The sequence below is a fragment of the Adiantum capillus-veneris genome, chromosome 12 (assembly GCF_014529385.1).
Source record: "Adiantum capillus-veneris isolate H3 chromosome 12, ASM1452938v2, whole genome shotgun sequence".
Taxonomy (NCBI): domain Eukaryota; kingdom Viridiplantae; phylum Streptophyta; class Polypodiopsida; order Polypodiales; family Pteridaceae; genus Adiantum; species Adiantum capillus-veneris.
This window is the reverse complement of record NC_140942.1, coordinates 88,082,069-88,099,014: the sequence shown is the minus strand read 5'-3', so window position 1 is coordinate 88,099,014 and position 16,946 is coordinate 88,082,069. Positions and strand designations below refer to the sequence as shown.

Genomic DNA, 16,946 nt, shown 5'->3' with positions numbered 1-16,946 from the left:
TCCAAATGCGTGATAGCGTTCTTTGCCACCATAACTCAGACTTGGAGAGTGGCCACAACTGATTTCCATGAGACACAATCCATGCATTGGACTGCAGCAAAGCATTAATCGAGCCACACAATATGCAATCCAACCTAGTGTGGGCGAGATTCCAATCCGAAGGCTGAGAATCCACAAGTAGTGGAGGCATTGGGGAAAGCCCAGCAATCAACTGTCTAATTCGCTGCCACAAATGGCCATAATAAGGCCCCAGCTCATATCGAATAGCGGCAGCGGGAAAGGAGAGAACCTGCCCTGGGTCGTCCACCACCTGATCCACCCGACACACCCCTTTCTGTGAAAGAAAGTATGCTTGTCGAGGAGAGCGTTGAACCAAAGTAAGAGAGAACGCTTTGCTCCAGTGAATGCTCTCCAACTGAAGGGAGTTAGCCTGAGAGGATTGGCAACCATGCCAGGAAAAGTGCAAGGTAACAACCTTCCAATCAACAACTAGGGATGAAGTAAAGGGACATCCCGGAATATGATCCTCAAGCTGCCCAATCATGACCTCCGAGTATGAGGGGTGCCATTGACCAAAGGAGGACGTGACACCACCACCACATAAATGCGAAATCATAAGCGTCCAGGGTTGTTGATGTGTGTGTGTGTGTAAAAGGCGCGAACTGCCCTTGCGCGCAAACTTTAGCCTCTGCGAGCCTCTGCGCAAACTGACCTTGCGTGAACTTCAGCCTCTACGCGCCGACCTGGAAGAGTTGAGCGCTCTGCGCACTCTCTTTGCGCTACTTGGCCCTCGGCGTGGCAGTTTGCCCCTGTGCATCCTTTTCTCAGCCCTCTGTACAACTAGCATTTTGTTTTGGTGTGGGATGTTGGACCTGTGGACCCTCTTGCATCTTGATGTTTCGGGGTATATATTTCAACATAATGCTTTTTCTGCATATCGTGCAAGATTAGATCAATGGTATGTCCTTGGCATGCAACAATTTAACGAGTTTGTGTGCGAAATGAGCATAGACCGTTCTTTGCTTTTATATGATCATGCTCCTGTTGTGATGCTGCTGCGCTTTGGGCAACTACATTATGATCAGCCTCTTTCTAAGAAGCGTCTGTTCCACATCAACAATGCATATCTTTCTCACGAGGCATTTTGTGAGATGATCTATGAGGTTATTCCCTCTTTGGTTGCTCAAATGCATCTTGATCCTGATGTTGCCTGGGCTCACTTTGTTGTGCATGTGCAGAGTGTAATTCAGGACTACGTGGTGATGTTGAGGATGCCAAGCATATGTATCAACAGCTTCAACTCTTAGCTGACACACGTCTATTGTCGGAAACTGAATCCACAGCCCTTTGTCAGGCCCGGGTGTGTCTGCTGCATAATGACAAACGAAAATTGGATAAATGGCAAACGCGTGCTAGTCATCGAGCGTTTGTAGACAAGGGATGTGCCTCAAAGCAGTTTTTTAAGCACGTGCATCATTCGAGGGCCTCTCAAACTATTAAGCGGGTTATGTTTCGACCAGGAGCTTGGACAACTTTGAAGCGTGAGCTTGCAGATGCCATGGTGTCCCATTTTAGGACTGTTTTTGCAGCTCCCCCCGTGGCATCCGCCGCAGTTATTCATGCATGACAACTTTTGTTATCTACAGTGTATTCCAGGATGCTTTGGCCATGGAGGCGGCTTTTACAGAGAATGAATTGCACTCAACTTTGCTTGCTCTCGGAAGATGGCGTTCGCTTGGTTGGGATGGGCTCACTGTGGAATTTTTTCTGTCTTTTTGGGAGCCTTTGAAAGAACCTTCACTTTATATGATGAACGCTGCGTGGGTGAAACACGATTTGCCATTGTCTTGGAAAGAGGGTTTATTGAAGTTGTTGCCTAAACAAGCGCTTTGTGAGCAATTCTCGCATTGGCGGCCAATTTCTCTTATGCCGATGATCTATAAAATCTTGGCTAAGATCATTGTGAATCGTATCAAGGAACCTTTTATGGCTGGTATCCATTCCGTGCAATATGGCTTTATTCCTTGTCGTCAGATTTTGGATAATCTGGCTAATGTATTAATTGGAATGGAATATGCTAAATATACCTAGCAGGATGTTCTTGTAATACAGGTAGACATTGAAAAGGCTTTTGATACGGTTCAATGGGATTTCATTGCTGCTACCATGTGGGCCCTTGGCTTTGGCCCAAAGATGGTCAATGTCGTTTACTTCTTGTATGCCCGCAATACATGTTCATGCCTCCTTGATGGAGAGCTGACAGAACCTTGGTCTCTTGGATGCTCTGTGAGACAAGGTTGCCCACTTAGCGCCTTGTTGTATGCCATTGTCACTCACCCTCTCTTATTGTATTTGGATCACTCGACTTCGCTCCGTCGCCTTCATGGACTGAAGTTACCCAATGGGAAAGACTTTGCAGGATAGGCCTATGCTGATGATTCGCTGTTCATGCCTCGTAACAACAAGGATGATGTGCGCGAAATTATGCAAGCATTGGATACATTTGGCTTGGCAGCAGGCCTTAGGGTTAACTTTCGAAAATCTACACTCTTGCTTCTTGTTGTTTGTGACTGGCATCATCTTTCGTGGCCTGGCGACATTCTCGATCCGCATGTGGTGGTCAGGCATTTAGGATATCCTATCGGTTGGCAGGTTACTAATACGCAACAAATCGATTGGGTTATGCAACGATTGAATGTCAAATTGCACTATTGGAAACTGTCTACATGGCCACTACATGTTCGACTTCGTATAGTGCAAAGTATCATGATGGCTTACGTTCAGCTTTACTCGCCATTGCTGCACTGGCCTCACTCCCGCCTCTCATTGCTTATGTCTACTATTGTATCTCACTTGTGGCGCACCAGTTCTCATAAGAAAGGCCTCCGTTTGTTAGCAATGGAGAAACTTTGCACTCCAAAGCGTCTTGGCGGGCTAAATATTTTGGACCTTCGCCGCCATGCATTGGCAAGAAAGGTTATGTTATTGCCCACTCTTGCATTTCAGTCTCAGCCATGGACAGTTATGGTTGCTGATATATGTCGACATGTTGTCACTCCTGCCTTTGGTCATTGGCAGACTTCCCTTTGGCAGACTGTGTTTGGCAAGATGGTCGGTAATATTCCTGGTTGCTTGATCACCTCTGACTTGCTCTCTGCTTGGACAGTTGTTACGGATCATCTTTCTTGGCATGGCACGCAGCAAACAGAAGGGAATTCGTTGCGTTTGGAAAGCATTCATTGGAGCACGGTGTTTTCTTTTACCCTGGTTGATAAGTCGCCTTGTCAAGCCTACTTCCTCTCTGGTCGTGGCATACGCACGGTGGATGATGTGGTGGATTCATCTACAAATTTGCTTACCTTTTCTCAAGCGGCAACGCTTTGGGTTGGGCCTACATTAGCGTCAAATTTGGAGCTTGCTTCGGCATATGTTGGATGTTTTTCTCCCTATTCCGCCGGTGGCCGGTGGATGCCGTATGCAAGATTGGAAATTATGGGACTCTTCTTTAGATGCGATTTCTGCTCGCCATATCTATGCTTCTCTCATGCAGGACTCTTGGCTGACTAATCATTGTAATGCACTCTAGGATTTACACAAATCCGATCAATGGTGGAGGCGTCGGGCGGGCTCTTACTGCAATTTGGAAGTCTCGCTTGCCTCTTAAGGAGAGGTTGTTTCTTTGGCGTTGTTTGCTGGGCGTTCTTCCAGTTGGAACACTCCTTGCGGTGCGTCGTATTAGCTCCTCTCGTTGCGACGGTTGCTCCACTACTGCTGATGAGACTGTCGGACATCTGCTTTGGGAGTGTCATTGCACCAGGGCTTTCCTTCACCGTGTTTCTGCTTGTATGCACCTTCGATTCCCCTCAGCGGTCTTCCACAAACAATTCTGGCTTTTTGGCGTTCTCTCGAATTCCCTCCAGCAATTTGCAATTTTCTTCGCATGGGTCAGATTTTGGTCGCTATGGTCCTTGTGGCACCGCCGCAATCTCCGCATGTTTCACCAGCATGATGCAGATCCTTTTCCATCGTTCAAGTTTCGCTGAGGCAATCGTTACATTTTGCCTTTGACATTGGGGACATATCCCTGGAAATCTTGTAGCTCTGTGTGAGTGCCTCTGTGTGTGAATTAGCTTCCTCCTGGGTGTGTGTGTTTGTGCATGCACGCGGGCAAGGACGATCTGTGTGTGTGGCGTGTGTGTATGAGAGAGAGGATCGAAAGGAAGTCCTACGCGAGCCTCTGCTCGTCTGCCACCCTGCGCGAGTCTCCCATCTGCTCGGCGCACGTTTCCCAAGCCCCGCAGGTGTTCCACCCACGCAGTCCCGAGTCTGCTCGCCTGCTGTCAAACCTCTATGTGACCTACTGTAGTTTCAGACAGAGCTCGTGTGACTTGTTGGAGTTGCTGCGCGCCAGGCCTATAGTTTTCAACCACTAACAAAGCCTTCAGTGACTGCGCAGTCTGCCTTGGGGGTTCATTTCATCTCGTCCTAGGCCTGAAATCAGTGATTTCTGCACCGTTGCGACAGTGGTCCTTCCCCGTGATAGTTTGCAGCATTTTGTTGTTTTCTAGCATAGTTTTCCAGGCACTGTTATTTTGCAGATGTATGTCCTCTATGGGAGATGTATATATTTCTGAGGTCTCCGTAAATAGATAAAATAATACAAAATACACACAAAGTCCTTTGTTTTGGTTTTCGGTCGTGGTCCGGTTGCTGCATGTCAGAGTTCCCGTGTGTTTTCAAGCGGCGTAAAGCCATGGACAATGTTTCGAAGAGTGCTTCTGAAATCAAAAGCTGTCCATATGAAGACTTTGAAGAGGCCCAAAAAGCTTGGAATGGTCAGGCACCTGCCCTTGACGTGCGAATTCTTGTACAGGACCTTATGGATCTGGTAGCGCAATATGCCATAAATGTGGTCATCATATTTTTTCCCCGGGCAAAATGCCCATTGCGCAGGATGTCGGACAATGAGTTGATTTCCTTCTCAAACGCAAGGGCGTTTATTTTGGTGCTCGAGGTTTCTATGAGGTTTTATTGGCAAATACTGAAGCTAGAAACCTTCTGTTGGAGATGTCTCCCCTCTTTTTTGGCACGCAGATGACTCATGTTCAGCCGTGGGCACCTACGAAGGACTATCAAAGCCTTATTCGTCACAAATGTCCCGTGAGTGGAAATTGTTGATTTCCCTTGCACGTAGAGACATTGTGCGTGGAGACATTTTCTTCCATTGTTGGCTGCTCAGCTTGGCAAGGTGATTTGCCCCCCGAAATTGGATGCGAACACTAATAGGTTTTGCATTCTTTGGTATACAAACAAGCATACTCCGGATGGAATTATGGTGGAGATCCATGGGTGGGCAAGCGTCCTTTTAAACTCAAATGGGGCAAATTTGCAAATTCCTATTTCCAATGTGGAAGATTTGGTCACATGCAATCTGAATGTCCTGAACCAGTTTTGTAGCTCCCTCTTTCGACTGTTCCTTCCTCTACCCCTGCCCCTTTAGGCAAATATGTTTGTGAAGCTAAATTGAATGGAATTTCTTCTATGAAGGTGGTTCCCAATGCAGATAAAGGGAAAAACAAAAATCCGCAGTCTGTTGATGTTGGGAATGTAAATGCTAGGAAAGGCAAAAATGTTGAGTCAAGTGATACGTGGCGACTGACTTGGCACTATGTACATACATGTAGGGTAGATAAAGTTGTTTTGCAAGAACACAATTAACATGACTTTGCTCGTCAGTGTTCTTATTTTGCCGGTTATTGGATTGCATATGCTGGTTTGCAAGATTATTCAGGTTTATTGATGCTGGTTCGGCATGAGCTTCAACCAGCTCTCTTGTACAATGATCTGCACGGCCGCTGAATGGTGGTTCAATGCCTATTGAACGGTCAGGTATATGAATTTGGAGGCATTTATGCGCATACAACATCTGGGCAAAGGGCTGCTCTATGGCAAGACATCTCTTCTCGCTCATGGACTTCAAATGCATTCCTTTGCGGTGATTTTAATAATACCCCTAAGATGGATGATAGTACCTCAAGTAGTTCACAGATGTTGTTTGTGGTAAGGCAAGAATGGGATAATCTCTTTGCTTCTACTCAGATGATTGATTTATGCCGGTATTTGCATCCAAATGCCTCTGGATTTACTTTTCAGCATGTTGCTCACTCTTCTAATCGAGCATGGTTGGATCGATGGTATTTGCTTAATTTGCAACAATATGAGGATTTTGTATGTGACGTTAGCATGGATTACGCCTTGCAGTTATCGGATCATTACCTTGTTTTGTTGAGCGTGAGTTTCGGGCAGTCTCTTTGTGATCGGCCTCTTCCTAGGAAACGTCTGCTACATCATCTCACTCATGAGGTTTTTCCTGACATGATTTCTGATATTATTCCCCCTCTCCTTACTCACATGCATCTTGATCTTGATGCTGCCTGGTATCGCTTTGTTATGAGGGTGCAAAGTGTTATTTATGACCATGGCACGCATTACATGCAGTGCACTCAGGGGGATGTCAAGGATACGAAGCAAGCTTGTCAACGGCTGCAAGTATTGGCTGATTTGCGGCCTTTGTCTAACTCTGAGATGTCGGAGTTGTGTGAAGCTTGTGTGTGTATTCAGCATAATGATAAGCGAAAACTTGCTAAATGGCAGATGCGTGCCCGTCAATACGCTTTCATGGAAAAAGGCTATGCTTCGAAGCAATTCTTTAAGCATTTGCATCATACAAGGGTCTCACAAGCAATCAAGCGGGTTAAGCTTTCCTCAGGTGTTTGGACTTCTTCAAAGCAAGAACTTGCTGATGCCATGGTTTTGCAGTATCGACAGGTGTTTGTTGCTCCTTCTCAAGCATCTTCGGTTGCTTGCCATGCTCGTCAATTGATGCTTTCCTTTGTTCGTCCGATCATATCCCCACAAGATGCATGTTGCCTTGAGGAATCGTTGAGTGCCTCAGAATTGCATAGAGCGTTGCTTGCATTGGGCCGTTGGCGGTCTCCCGGTTGGGATGGGCTTACTGTGGAATTCTTCCTCTCCTTCTGGGAGGCTCTTGAACAACCATTGCTTTTAAATGCAACATGGGAGAAATAGGATTTGCCACTATCTTGGAAAGAAGGTTTACTTAGATTGTTGCCTAAGCAAGCGCTTCGTGAGCGATTCTCTCACTAGCGCCTGATTATTTTGATGCCAGTGGTTTACAAGATATTGGCTACAAGACATTGGCTAAGATGCTGGTGCACCGCATTAAGGACCATCTTTTTGCAGGACTCCACTAGGCTCAATATGGTTTCATTCCACGTCGCCAGATTATGGACAATCTGGCTAATGTTATGATTGGCATGGAGTATGCTAAGTACACTCAGCAGGATGTGCTGGTTATGCAAGTTGATATTGAAAACACTGTACAGTGGGACTTCATTGCTGCCACGATGAGGTACCTAGGATTTGGTCCTAAATTTTCCAATGTTGTTTATTTCTTGTAGCATGTAGCACGTCTTCCGGGATCTTGGAAGGTGAATTAATAGAATCTTGGCCTCTTGGTTGTTCGATCAGGTAGGGTTGCCCCCTTAGTGCTTTGTTGTATGCTATTGCCACTCACCCGTTGTGATTTATCTTGATCACTTGACCTCTGTTCAGCGTCTTTATGGTCTGCGGTAACCCTCGGGTCGTACCTTCGTTGGCCAGGCTTACGCCGATGATTCGTTGTTTATGCCTCGTAATTAGCAGGCTGATGTTAAAGTGATTATGAAAGCCTTGGAACTTTTTGGCATTGCGGCTGGACTTAGACTCAAATTTTGTAAATCAAAGCTTCTGCCTCTTCGTTCTTGTGATTGGCATAGTCTATTGTGGCCAAGTGAGATTGTTTCTCCAAATGTGATCACTAGGCATTTGGGTCATCCAATAGCATGGAATGTCACTCACTCTCGGAAAGTGGATTGGGTTATGCAACGTTTGAATGTCAAATTGCATTATTGGAAGTTATCCACTTGGCCATTGCATGTTAGTCTGCGAATTGTTCAGAGTATCCTGATGGCATATGTTCAGTTCTTTTTGCCGCTAATGCATTGGCCTCGTCGTTGTCTTGATTCTCTTATGTCGGACATTATGTCCCATTTGTGGCGGACCCATGCTTAGAAAAAAGGCTTGCGCTTGTTGTCGATGGAGAAGCTTTGCACTCCTAAACGTCTTGGTGGCCTTAATATCTTGGATTTGCGCAGGCATGTTCTTGCTAGGAAAGCTATGTTGTTGCCTACACTTGCGCAACAAATTTAGCCTGATGTTTGCATACCTCGGTCGGCATTCCTCTTTTGGCCATTGGCAATCATCTATCTGGGAGGTGGTTTTTGGCAAGATGGAAGGGCACATTCGTGGATGTCCTCTTGCTTCCACTTTGGTATCTGCCTGGAAAGAGGTTACGATTCATCTTTCATGGAATCCTCAGTGAGAAGGTGATTCAATTCGTTTGGAGAGTCTCCATTGGAGCTGGGCATCCTCTGGTACTTTGGTCAACCGCTCCCCTTGCCACGCTTACTTTCTCTCTGGTTGTGGCATTCGTGGGGTTGAGGATGTAGTCGATGAGGCTGGATATACTTTTGAGTTTCCCTTCGCCGCTCGCCGTTTTGGATTGGGCATGCATTACCGTCAGTTTTGGAGAGACCTTCAAAGCATGCTGCTTGACTTTTTGCATGTTTCACCTTTACCTAATGGTGATCGCATGTCTGATTGGGATCTTCGGGAAACGCCTTTTCGAGATATTTTTGCCGATCGAATTTATGCTCTTCTTCACCACAATCATGGCTTTCTCATCATTGTAATGCCCTTTGGCACGTGCACAAATCTGATCTCTGGTGGAGGAAGCTTCTCTCTGCCTTGTGGAAAAGCCATTTGCCTTTGAAGAAGCAACTGTTTCTTTGGCGCTGTTTGCTTGGAGTGCTCCCAATCGGCACTTTTCTTAGGGCGTGTCATATTCGCCCCTCTTCTTGCGTCCGTTGCTCAACTGCAGAAGAGAATATTTGCCACTTGTGTGATTGCTGCATTACTAGAGATTTCCTTCGTTGTGTATCTGCCTATATGCAGCTCCGTTTTCCTAGGGTTGTCTTCCAAAAAAGGTTCTGGGCATTTGGCATTTTCTAACCGACACTACAGCGTTTTGCGGTCTTCTTTATGTGGGTCAGATACTGGGCTTATTGGACCTTGTGGCGTCAACGTAATGCTTACATGTTCCATCGTACTCATGTAGACCCGTTCCCACTCTTCAAGCTTTCTCTTAGGCAATCGTTACGGTTTGCTTTGGAAGTTGGTGATATCACCGTAGAGATACATGAGCTTTCCTATGAATGTTTCTAGCTACTCTGTACAGCTGAGTAGTTATGGGTTCTTCCCCTTGTATATGACCCTTTCGGTGGGTTTTCCTCGCTTCTAGGTTTCTCACTAGTAAATTAATGAAATCGATTTACAAAAAAAGTGAGTTAGCTTCCTCCGCAGTCTACAACTTGTGTAGCTCTCTGCCTATTCAGCTGCCTGCACAGTCTTCCTCCCGTACAAGTCTCGTCCTCTCTGTAGGGTCGGTGTTTAATTTCCTTGCAGCCCATTGTTTAAGCCTTGAAGTTAGTAAGGTTTATGGCAGTTCTTTGCCTTCGATGTGATGCTGAAAGTACAAAAGTGTGTTTTTTGTACAGAACTATGGGCAGGTGTGCAGAGCTTGGTTTGCATCAATACTTAGTGTGGATTTTGTTCAGAATTGTGGAAGTTCTTCAAACTCTAGGTTCCCTTTAGTGTATGTCGGATTCCGGCACACCCATTATCAGCTCCTATAAACACACGAAACAGATGGTTGCTGAGTCGTCGAAAATGGGTGAAATCTGAGCCTATTCATTGGGAAATTTTGAAGGCGAACGGAATGCTTGGGAGGGTCAGGAACCCAATACTAAAGTGCTCATTCTTGTTCAAGCTCTCATGGACCCAGTGGCGCAATATGCTCTTTTTTTTTTCCAAGAAAAAGATCCTTCTATTAGTTAATGAAAACTGCCCATAAGGCTACAACCACCTCTGCAAGAGAGGGCTACAACAAGCATGATGGGGAGACTCTCCCAATGAAAAAACAGCATATATACAATGAGGCTAAATCAAGAGATGGGAGGAGGGAAGAGCCACACAGGTGGACAGTAGTGCCATCTGAGCACCCCCTGGACTATGGTGTAGAAAGGCCCAGGGCGCCAGAGTCGAAGGAAAGCCTCGCGGCGCTCCCGCATGCGGTCGGAGCTGCCCTGTAGTCCCTTAAGCTGTCCTCTGAGAGTATGGATCAGCTCTAGCCAAAAGTCACAAACAGTCTCTGCTGGTGGCATAGGGCGAGCCTCAAAGATGCGGAAACAACGGGCCCGCCAGATGAACCAAAGTGTCTGGCCACTGATGAGCTCCCAACACTCCTCTCTCTTGCTGCACCACTCCTGTAAAGTAAGCTCTGTAGCAGGCTGGAGTGTAGGTCGCCCCCCCTACATCACTATCATCCTGCTAGTGGAAGATAGCTCAAACTGAAGTGCCGGGCCCGTGAGGGTGGACCAAGACGCTGCCCCCCAAGTGTACTGTCGAGCAGTGGAGAGAGTAGGCATCAGCCGAAGAACTCGTAGCCACACCTGCTGGGCCGAGGGACAGTCCCAAAGACAATGACGTTGACTCTCCACCAACTGGTCACAGGCTGCACATGCGGCCGAGAGACCACTATGCACAAGCCAGCTCCCTACTGCTGTGGCTCTGTGTGCAACCAGCCACTGAAACAAAGTGACGCGCCTCGGCTGTCTGGAGTCCCACAGCCTCTGCCAAAAGGCTGCCAAGAACTCGACTGTGAGGCCCTCCTCCTGCCAATGACGTGATGCAGCAAGGCGGGCCTCTCTCTGTGCTGCAAGTATATGACGTCCAAGCTGAACAGTGTACCGAAAGAAGGGGACTCCTGGGTGATCTGCAGAAGAGAGAGGTCCCTCCATAGCCACTCACCAGGATCCCACTGTACTCGTGCCAGTGGACAGCGCTCCCAAGCCCATAGCCTCCAGTGCCCAGTCTCAAGAGCTGTTGGGTCAGGGTCTATGACGCGAGTCCTCCCACAGATGCCTACAACTCGAATCCTCTCGAAACAGCACTCTGCTACCTGCGGGGCCTCTACTGCAACTCGCTGTAATCGTCCCCCACCTTGAAGCTCGAAGAACAGGGCTGGGACAGTCTCTGAGCAGGCCCTAACTGAAATGAGAACCTCCAGTCGTGTGAAGGCTCCCATTCACGGGGGTGCTACTGGCTCGAGAGGCGTGAGCGACTCAGCTGGAACTGACTTTGAGATGTCCTGACACATGCTCTGCACCCCTCTCATGCCCTGTAGCTGGAAACCCTGCACCTCCTCTGACAAACCTGTGAACTCTAGCCATTCGCCTAGAGAGCGCGCTGGACCTGCTGCCATGGGACCCCAAGAAACATGAGGCCGACTCCCAACCAAGTGGCCTCTCTGAGTGCTAACCATGGGGTTCCAGATGAGGGGCTACCGTAGGCGCTCCTCCGTGCACGTCGGTTGTCTCTGCTCTAGGCCACGCCGTAAGAGCTCCCAAGAACGAAGCAAACTCACAGCGAAGCGGTCCTCCAATCTCCTGCTCAAACCAACTCGGCGCAACTCTATAAAGATCCATCTGGTCGAAGGTTGCCAAGGGCCTCCTAACTGAGGCACCCTGGCACGAAGCCTCTGCACAGCAAGAACTCCTTCCAGGGCTCCTCTCCTGGAAGAAGTCCTCTGACTACGAACTTCCCAAGAAGGGCTCTGCTCTGCTCTGCTCTGCTCTGCTCTGCTCTGCTGGATCAATGATCCCAAGCCCTCCCTGAGAACAAGGAAGTGTGATGACCGACCAAGCCACCTTGGCTCGGGCAATCTGAGTGTCACGACCTGACCAAAGGAAGTTCCTGATCAGCCTCTCTACCTGGATGATACAAGAACTCGAGAAGATCCAGCAAGAAGTGATGTACCACATAGTCACCAACAACACCTGGTTGGCAACTACTACTCTACCAGCCAGCGAAAGTCGTGCTGAGCTCCAATGTAACAGCTTTCTCTTGATGGACAGGAGAAGAGGAACAATATGCTGCTTGGGGGACAAGTCCAAACCAACCTGACAACCCAAGTACCGAACTACAGTCCCTGGGGGAATCCACCGAAACCCTCTCCTGGCATCCAATCTGGCACAGGAGCACTGCCAACCGAGAAAGCCACTGTCTTTCTCCAGTTGATCAATGCGCCCGATGCACAGCAGAAGGTCTCCAAAGCCTACTCACATCTGTGTAGATTGGCCTCCTGGCCCTCTAAGTACAAGGCTGAGTCATCGGCAAACTCAGCGTCCAGTAGCTCATCACCCCGAATAGGGAGTGCTAAGCCCCTTAGACCAACTTGCTGTGACACCAAAAATCTGCTCATCGCCTCTGCATAGAACAGAAAGAGAAAGGGGACAAGAGGACAACCCTGTCTGACCAAGAGTGTGAGCATGAAGCGCTCACCTCTACCTCCTGCCAAAAGCACCTGACTGTGAGCCTGTCTGTACAAAGCTGACACCCCTCTGATCCAAGCATCTGAGAAGCCCATCCTGCGTAGAGTGCCCTCTAGAAAGTCCCACTCAACTCTGTCGTATGCCTTCTCAAAATCGAGAAGAAGAATCACAAGGTCCTCCCCACGGAGCCGTGCCAGGGCAGAAGCCTCCCAGAAAGTGAAGATGTTGTCAAGGATACTGCGTTCCTTGACAAAACCTGTCTGAGTCCCATGTATAAGGCTCTCCAAAAGTGGCTGAATCCTCAAACTCAGAGCCTTGGCAAGAATTTTGTAGGCTGAGTTGAGGATGGTGATGGGGCGCCACTGTCAAATCTCATCCAAGGAGCCACCCTCCTTTGGAATGAGGTAAATCACGCCCTCACTCATGCTATCCGGCATCACTCCTGTGTGCAAAATGTACTGAAAGGCACTACAAAGATCTGGGCCAAGCAGGTCCCAGTACTCCAAGAAGAAGCTGGGAGTCAGCCCATCCTCACCTGGAAAGCTACCACGAGGGAGGGCCCTAAGAGCCGTGTGCAGCTCCTCAAGCTGAAGTGGCATCTCTAGCCTCTGGCGCATCTCCTCAGTCACAAGACAAGGCATCTGTGTCCAAACCTGCTCCTTGCATGCATCCTGCCGCTCTGACTGGGGCTAAGCCGACAGTAACTCACGGTAAAAGTCAGTAGCAACTGCACGCATATCCTCGGGCTCACAAACAACTGACCCATCGGGTCTCCTCAACTGATTGACCTTGGCATGCGAGTGCCGAGGTCCCACTGTCTCAAAAAAAGCACCTGTCACTCTGTCACCCACCTGAGTCCACTGAGATGCCTGTCGGTGAAAGGCAAACTCATGAGGCCTCTCCTCTGTGCTAGCAAGCTCCTGTCAAGCCTGCTGTACCTACTCCTCCAACCATGGATTGTCTGGATGCTGCTCCTGCATCCTCTGTAGTGAAGCAATGCCTCGTCTGAGACGCTGCCCTCCTCTCTCGCTGCAGCCCGGCGAGCCAGAGACTCCTGGAGAAAAAAGTGGCTAAGCTGAGCTAGGCCTAAGGCCACTCTGTCTGCAGGTAGAACCTGGCTGTCCATGCCCTCTGTCCAGAGAGCCTCTATCCTCTCTGTGAGTGCTGAGTCCAACAAGACCCGCTCTGGGATGCGAAGCATCGTGCTCCCACTCTTCTGCCTGTCTGCCACTGTGAGGATCATTGGTGCATGGTCCGAGAAGGATGTCCCTGCCAGGATGCCCACTGATCCCCCCAAGTCACTGAAGTGGTCACTAGTGTAGAAGCGATCTATCCGCGATAGATTCACTCCTCCCACTCTGCAGTCCGATCTAGAGAAGGCAAGACTGGCTGGAGGCCTCACAAAGCAAGAGTGCTGCCATGTATCCGAGACCCTCAAAGTCATACACAACCTCTCCCAAGCTGCTAACTCGACTCCATGCATAGTAGCATGGCTGCCTCCAATCCTGTCAGAAGGGTCCTCCAACATGTTGAAGTCCCCTCCTACACACCAATGGTCAACCTGCGGCAAAGACTCAACGATATGTGACCAAAACTCTGCACGAGCACTCGCCACATTGGGCGCATAGATGTTCAGGAAGGACACCCTGAACCTGCATAGTAATCCACTGAGCCCTGCCTGGCACAATAATCTCTCTGCCCACAATGGCCTGCTGCAATGAGTCCGTGATAGTCATACATACCCCACCTTGGATGCTTCCACGTCCAAAAGCAGCTAACCAAAAGGTATCATATCGTCCACGCAAAATCTGACCACAACGCCGAATGCGGCTCTCAGACAGATGGTGCTCCTGAAGCATAAGGAGATCAATCTCTCCTCCCACAAGGCAACGCTGAAGCTCCTGACACAATCGGCCCCGCTGTCGCTGAAATTGGGGCCCACCTAGTCCCTGCACGTTCCACGAGACGATCCTCATGGGAAGCGAGAGAGAACAGATGCTGCCGCAGCAGCAAGACGGGCTATCTTCGAGGCTGGCTTGGATGGGGAGTAATCCGCATCCGAGCGTCCTCTAGATAGGCAAGATTGCAGTGAGTGCCTAGCCCAAGCCCAAGCTGAGCGAGCCGTGCATAAAGCAACCTCCTCTGTCCAGGAGTCCTCATGAATGTATACATAGCAAGGCAAACACTGCGTATGAGCAAAAAAGTACACCACAATGTGCCTACATCCTGCTGAGTCTGGGGGTGTCACCGCAAACTTGGCCAGTGGCCACAAAATCTGCAGCAAATCTGTAACTCCAAGTTCTCCCATGTGATGAGAGAACTCGAGAACCTGTGTATGCAACCATCCCAACACTAAGTCGAGGGACCACTCTGTCTCAGCCCTACCACAGAGGGGGAAGGAGAAACCAACTGCTGAGTCCAAGGCCTCTGTCCCCCTAGCGGCGAGGAACAAAGCATGGACCCTGAAGCACGCTGCCTGGTGGTCTGCTGCGGAATCGCCGAGAAAGCGAGTGAACCTGTAGTCGAAGAAATCCCAGCGGCGTCGCTCGTCAGACCACGAGGGATAGCTGCAAGGGAAGATGTCTGAATCTATAGAGGGGGCCGCAAGAAGGGATGACCCTCTCTCGCTAGGCGACGTATGGGACTCCTCCTGCTCAAGAGGACCAAAGCGGTTCCCCGTGGGAACCCATTGTTGCTGAGTAGGCACCTGAAGGCCACTCTGAGTGCTAGGCTGTCGCTGTGGCCCCTAGCGTCGACGGCCACGGGCCTGCTGCCACCCCTCCTTCGCTAGAGCCCCAGGCTCAGAGGGTGGCTCTGAATCTGTGCGCTGTGCCGCTGACTATGGCTGTGGCCCAACCTTGGCAGGCTGGGGCTGAGGCTGAGGTGCAGGTCGTGGCCTCCTCCGTGGACAGGCCTTTGCTAGGTGGCCCATCTGTTAGCAAATGAAGCACTGGTTCGGGAGGCCCGAGTACTCCACACTCTTTCTAAACCCACCCCCACTCACCCGAGGCAGAAGGATGACCTTCGGGAGCGTGTGGGTATCTCTGACCAAAACTCGAACTGAGGGGATGCCAGCCGCCTTGGCAGCTACTGATGCTGCCGTACGAGGTGTCTCCATGACAGTCCCGATGGCGGAGCCAAACCTGGAAAGAAGTGGTAGGTACTCCCTTCGTAAACCCGGAAAGCAGACTGAGATGGGGATGTCTGCCTCCTCTACTAGCACATCCGAAGTCGGGTCAAAACCATGTCGCCACTGTCGAAAGTGGGCGCGTGATGCTCGGATGGCCAGTGGACTCATAGCTATAACCTTGGAAGCCATCTCGGAGGTCTCGAACTCGATGTGATAGTACCCCCGTCCGAGAATCTGGACATCCAAGATCTTGCCCACCTCTGCGAGAAGGCGGGCCTCGAGAAGGTCTCGCAGCTCTCCTCTGCTAGGACGGGTGCCGAGAATTTTGCAGATGACCGAAGTCGCCTGCAAATGCTCTACCTCAGCAGCTAGGCTCGCTTGCTCTGTCGGCGATAGAGCAAGTCGAATGGTGGGCTCAGCGGGGTCGGGCGAGGGGGCTTCTGGCGAGTCTCTCTATGGCGAAGCTGGAGCCTCCATCTGTGTCTACTACTGTGTCGGAAGAAGAGGTCGACGGGCGGACGCTGCAATCAGGCGCAGGAGACACTGCCCCAAAAAATGAAGCAACGCCGAGGAGGCCGAACAGCAGTGGTTGACGGGGAGAAAACGAGGCGGGGAGGCGGGGGTAGGGGAAGGCGGAAACGCTGGCGGCAGGAGGAGGAGGGGGTGACGGGGCGGGGCGGCAAAGGGAAGGTAGCGGGCGACGCGGGCAGGGGGCGGCGCAGGCTGACAGGCAGCGCGGGGGTGGGCAGCAGGGGAAAGGGGGAGAGGCAGCGGGCTGAGGAGGAGGGGGGGGGGGGGGGGGGGGGGGGGGGGGGTGTGGAGCTAGGCGTGCGCAGGCGGGCAGCAGTAGCGAGCTCGCGATGCAATATGCTCTTAATGTAGTGATTTTGTACTTTTTGGGCAAGATGCCTGCTGCTGCGCAAGATGTGGGCGGGTGGGTAGACTTCCACGCCAGGCAGTTCGAGGTGTCTACTTCGGCAGCAGAGGATTCTATGTTTGCTGGCAGACACTGACGCTCGTAATATGTTGCTTGAGTTATCCCCATTGTTTTTTGGTACCTAGATGACACATGTATTGCCATGGGCTCTTACCAAAGACTACCAAAGCCTAAAAGCCCTGTATAGGTGGAAATAGTTGACTTTCTGCGTACCTGGCAACACTTTCTTCCTATGCTTGCTACTCACTTCGGGAAAGTGACATGACTTCCCAACCTTGATGCCAATACAAATCGGTTTTCTGTGCTTTGGGACACAAATGTTCCCACCCTTGAAGGTATGACTGCCAACTCGGGGGACCCCCTCCTT

At 50.0% G+C, this 16,946-nt stretch overlaps 1 protein-coding gene across 2 annotated transcripts in view; it reads right to left on the bottom strand.

Moving 5' to 3' along the window:
* Positions 1-16,946, bottom strand: part of LOC147446090 (uncharacterized) — a 111,832-nt gene that overhangs the window by 35,572 nt on the left and 59,314 nt on the right. The window lies entirely within an intron of this gene.